The sequence below is a fragment of the Tiliqua scincoides genome, chromosome 10 (genome assembly GCF_035046505.1).
Source record: "Tiliqua scincoides isolate rTilSci1 chromosome 10, rTilSci1.hap2, whole genome shotgun sequence".
Lineage (NCBI taxonomy): Eukaryota > Metazoa > Chordata > Lepidosauria > Squamata > Scincidae > Tiliqua > Tiliqua scincoides.
The window spans coordinates 18,163,510-18,169,087 of NC_089830.1; the positions used below are offsets into that span (position 1 = coordinate 18,163,510).

The 5,578-nt window shown below is 47.8% G+C and overlaps 1 pseudogene; it reads right to left on the reverse strand.

Annotated features, from left to right (window-relative positions):
* Nucleotides 1-273: 273 nt before the first annotated feature.
* LOC136661994 (5S ribosomal RNA) lies at nt 274-390 on the reverse strand (annotated as a pseudogene).
* Between the last annotated feature and the right edge of the window lie 5,188 nt (nt 391-5,578).

Genomic DNA, 5,578 nt, shown 5'->3' on the forward strand with positions numbered 1-5,578 from the left:
CCTTCTTTGCCTCTTAGCCTCAGACTGTTGGCCAAGTGTCTCTTCAAACTGGGAAAGGCCATGCTGCACAGCCTGCCTCCAAGCGGGCTGCTCAGAGGCCAGGGTTTCCCACTTGTTGAGGTCCACTCCTAAGGCCTTCAGGGCTCTTCAAATACTTGACGGGCTGTCAGATATAGAAGAAGGGACAAATTTGTTCTCAGCTGCTTCTAAGAGTAAAACTAGATCCAAGGGGTGGTTGGTTGGCAACCTTCAGTCTTGAAAGACTATGGTATAAGCCTACAGCACCCGGTATTCCCAGGCGGTCTCCCATCCAAGTACTAACCAGGCCTGACCCTGCTTAGCTTCCAAGATCAGACAAGATTGGGCATGTGCAGGGTAACAATTGTGGTATTGGAACAGATTGCCAAGGGAGGTGGTGGATTCCCCCTCATTGGAGATCTTCAAGCAGAGGCTGCTCTTGCTACACACAGGGGGCTGCCTGTTTAGCACCTCCCCATAGAAGCATCACCCCTTCCCTGAGGGTGAGGAACACCAGAGTGGAAAGTTGTCATGACATCTAGGGTTACCAGTCCTCCAGGATTGGCCAGGGGAACTCCAGGAATCAGCATCAACCTCCAGGTGAACAGGCATGAAGATTTGAAGGGGGCCTCCTTGACTTAGTGACATTGCATCATATTAGAAAAGGAACAGCTTCAGTTTGAGTTGGCAACCCTAAGGGGGTCAGATCTTTTGATTCAACCTCCCCATGCTGCATGTGGGGCAATAATGATAGTTCCACCAAAACGAGGGCAAAACAAGGAATTGGTTCTCAATTTTCTCCTCAATGATTCATAGCTGAATGTCTTTGATCTGACTCCACTCCAAGCTGTAGTTTATCAATGGACAAACATGCAACGGGTGAAGCCGCCCCAGTGACCTCTCTATAACACAAATGCATATAGACTTTAGGTGTTTATATATACATTCCTGGGATGTATAACTTTGCTAGGAAGCAGGAGTTACTCACTACTCTCCTTTGGCCTAGTCTTCTCTAGGAAGTCAATACACACAGTCAAAAGCATTACTGCTGCCAGGTAGGCCAGGAAGAAGCTGTATACTAAATGTTACCAAGGTTTTTGTTTTAGGCTGCAATCCTAACCGCACTTTCGCACCATTGAACAAACTAGGACTTACTTCTGAGTAGACCTTAGGTGCCACCTTAAAAGCTAACAGGTATATTTAAGTCTTCCTCCATTAATGCATTAGTTTTTTAGGTGCTACCACATTCTACTTTTGCTGCAGCAGATCAACATGGTTTACCCCCCCCCCCCCCAATGAATAAAGGCTGTAATCCTAACCATACTTTCCTGAGAGTTGTTGTTGGCAACCTTCAGCCTCGAAAGCCTATGGTATCGCGCTCTGAAAGGTGGTTCTGGAACAGCGTCTAGTGTGGCTGAAAAGGCCGATTCGGGAGTGACAATCCCTTCCACACTGGGAGCAAGTGCAGTCTGTCCCTGGTCTGTCTCCCTGGCTATGGGCCTTCCTTCTTTGCCTCTTAGCCTCAGACTGTTGGCCAAGTGTCTCTTCAAACTGGGAAAGGCCATGCTGCACAGCCTGCCTCCAAGCGGGCCGCTCAGAGGCCAGGGTTGCCCAGCTTTAGGGCAGGAGTTTTCTATTGCATGGTGCAGAGTTGTCGATCTGCTTGTCGGTTTTCACCCTAAACCCCACGCACCCCGTGAGGTTAACGGACCGTGGCGAGGCAACACCTTACTGGCTGGGGACTGCCCAGCTTAAGGCGGGCGGTAGCTGCCCAATGAGATGCAATGATCTCTCCCACCGTCGGAAGCAGCCCCTGGCGTCACGCCCTACGCCAATCGAGCGAAGACTTATAACCGGTAACTGCTGCTTCCCGTGTTGTGCCAACGCCGTATGGCGAAGTTGGAGTGTCCTCTCCAGTGTGCGAAGCCTGGGTAAAGAAGGTATGGAGGATAGGCTGTTACCCATGCAGCAAATCCCCCCTCTCCATGTCGCTGGAATGGTCCAATGGAAAGGCAGAAGCTAATACGGTTGGTTCCAGCGGCGTTGCAGGAGTTGCCAGAACGTGACTGTGTTCAGCCATGAACTGCCTCAGGGACTCCGGCTCCTGATTTTGCCTCGAGGTTGACTCCTGAAGCCTTTTCCACAACTGGATGTAGCCACAAGGCAGTGGAGGTTTGGAATAAGAGTTTTCCTTCTCTTAGATGTTTCCCTATTCAACTTCCTGATACCCACAAACCCCTCTTGTGCCCCTCCCCCTGCATCCCGTCTGCCTCACTACTGCTCCCTTTGAACAAAATAGGACTTACTTCTGAGTAGACCTGGTTAGGATTGTGTCCCAAGTCAGTGGTTCTCAAACGTTTTACCCACTTTTTAGAACCTGTTGGGACCCTCCGGAAGTGATGCCATTAACCTGGAAGTGATGTCATGGCCAGAAGTTACATCATAAGCAGGAAAATTCTTAGCACCCCCCATAGATAAAATAAAACCACTCAAGTAAGTAAATTAAAAGTTTATAGTGAAGGTATTTGAATGTTATTACAGGCTGCAGAGACATCCATATGGTGGGTAATTGTAGCAAAGGGCTTCCATAGTGACTACACCAGGCACTTTCAACCACTGAGCCATGGCACATTGGTGTTCTGTGAGTGGTCCACAGGTGTGCCACAGGAATTTGGGGAGGGTCATTTATTAGTAGGACCAATGGGGGATATGAGCCCCCCACTGGCAGCATGGTGTGCCTTGCCAATTGTTGAAAACCTGATGGTGTGCTTTGACAATTTTAGTGCCTTGTCAGTGTGCCTTGAGATGAGAAAGGTTGAAAATTGCTGGACTGCACACTTGTACCCTGAAACAGAATGATAACAATGGCTTGTGGCTTTCCCGTGTTGCACCTCTTGTGCGCCATCTGCTGGCACGAGCTGCATACTGCCTCACTCCACGACCTAAATTATATGACAATATATTATTTTGTTAAAAGGTAACAAAGTGATCTCAAAAATATGTTGCTTCAGTTCCAAAGGACCAAGGAGAAATATGTGCAAGTTAGCCTGCTGCTTAGGGTGGTCCCATATATGAGGCCAACTGAGACAGTAGCCTTAGGCAGCAGTTTGGTGGTGGTGGTGGGGGGGTGCACTTGGGGTCTGTCTGATTCTCCTGTTCTCTAGATGGTGACATTCTCTAGTCCCCTCCACACTTCCTCTTCCATGCTCCATTACTTTCTTCTGTTTTTTGAAACCAGGGGGAAGGAGCATGAAAACTGTGACTGGCATGTTCCTGGCTAAGAGATAGGGGGTGGCATTGCCCCTTAGCTACATGCTGCAGGGAGATGGGTGGGTTTGCATTTGATGAGCTGTCTTGGGTGCCCCCGAGAGGACATGGGTCAGCTCTGCTACTGCACAAAGGAGCCATAACAGTTCCTTTCTCAAAGGCCTGAGACCTTTCACCAGCCAAGCCAAGGGTGTGGCATGGCTGTTAGAATGGTCCGCTAAAAGCAGGCAACCCTCTGTTTGCCACAAAGCTGACTGGGTGACTTTGGGCTAGTCATGGCCCCTCAGTCTATCCTACCTCGTAGGGATGGTGTGCAAATGGGCCCTGTAAGTTGCCTGGGATTCTTTGGAGGAAGGGCAAGCTTTAAAAATGTGCTACATAAATAAAGATGAAGAAATCAGGGCAGTGTTTTGTTTTGTTTTCAGCGCACGAAGGCCAAACCAGATGCTATAATGCTATAAGTGGGGGTGGCAGCTTGCCAGCCAAGCGCATACCACCCCGCCTTCTTTCAATATTGATGCCCTGGCAGTTTTTTGCAACCCCACAAACTGGGGTTACATACTGTTTATTTTTAAACTTTCCAAACCTTGGCATGACGGCGTCCCTCCCTGGTTGCAAAATGAATCACCAGCTACCCCTGATTTCATTAAAAATGTTAATTGCTGAGCTGGCCCTGCCCACTGCCTTCCTCTGGCCTGATTCATATCATTCCCCTAAATGGTTTGCGGTCTTCTTTGCCAGGGGGATTAGGTATGCTTTTCGCTGCATACCTTTGACCATTTAAAATTCCCTCCTGTACCTCTTCCCCCTCCCTCTCTCCTATAGGGTGGGTGCTTTGGGCTTTTTCCAGATCAAGCAACTCCCCTCTGCTACCCCCCTCCTCCAAAAACACACCCAAGCTTGCCACAATATCAGACTGTTGGCTGATGTCCAGCTGGGAAGGTCTGCGGGTCAGGGTGGGCAGCCAAAGTGGGGACGGAGACTCATAAAATAACATAGTATGTGATGGCAAGTTCAAGTGTTCAAAACCCATCTCAGGTTGAACCCTACCCACCTTCCAAAGCTTCGCCCCCTCCTTTAATCCTCGCGTTAACCCTGTGAGGTAGGCTAGTGGACAGTACTTGGCCCAAGGTCACCCAGTGCGCTTCATAGTTTGGTGAAGATTTGAACCAGGTTCAAAGTCACATGAAGCTGCTTTGCTGAGTTGGATGTGGTCTAGTTAGGTCAGGCTGGCAATAGCCTGGATATGTAGCATGGAACCCTCTTCATGTAACAATATGTTCTATATCTATATCTATATCTATATCTATATCTATATCTAAATCTATATCTAAATCTAAATCTATCTATCTATCTATCTATCTATCTATCTATCTATCTATCTATATATATATATATATATATATATATATATATATATATATATATATATATATATATATATATATATATATATATATATATATAATCTACAGCCCTCCTCAAGCCCAGCTCCCTAGCCCCTGGACTATGAGTGTCAATACAGAAGGTTGAATAGCATTTGTGATGCCCGCTGAGGGCTGAAAGTTATGCCAATAAGCAGGTCATGATCAGAAATAAACACTTTTTTGTTGCTTAGGAACTCATTCACTGCAAATGACAGAAGAGAAAATGTGCAAACTTTGATTGTATTTTCAAGATATGGGAGAGTCCAATTATTACTTGGGCTGCCCTTTCAGCAGTGACACCTTAGCACAGCTCAGCAGCTGAGAGCAGCTGATGGGGTCGCTAAGAGAGCTTGAGGGTCAAATAAAGAGCTTCCAGGAGCCGCATCCAGCCCGCGGACTTTATGTTTGACACCCCTTGTGCTAAACCAAGGGTCTCCAAACGTTTTGGCCAGAGGGCCGCATCAAATATCTGACGTGGTGAAGAGGGCCAGAAAAAAAATTTAAATATAAAATTTATGTAAATAAATTAGATATGGAACTTAGATGAGTGAATAAATGAATGGGCTCGTTCATTCAACCTCCCTGGCCATTAGAACACCCTCCAGAGGCAATCAGAGGACAGCTCCAATCATGTTCGGCCAAGTGGGCCAGAGGCTTTCAGGGGACAAGAGGCTCGCTACGGGCCAGATAGAGGCTCACTGCGAGCCACATCTGGCCCCCGGGCCGGGGTTTGGAGACCCCTGTGCTAAATGATGACACAGTGTGAGAGGGAGGGGACTTCTGGAAGATAAAACAGGTGGCCTCCAGCTGGCGGGAGAAAGCTAATGGTGGTACTGGGAGAGCCTGAGGGCCAGATAAGTAGCTTG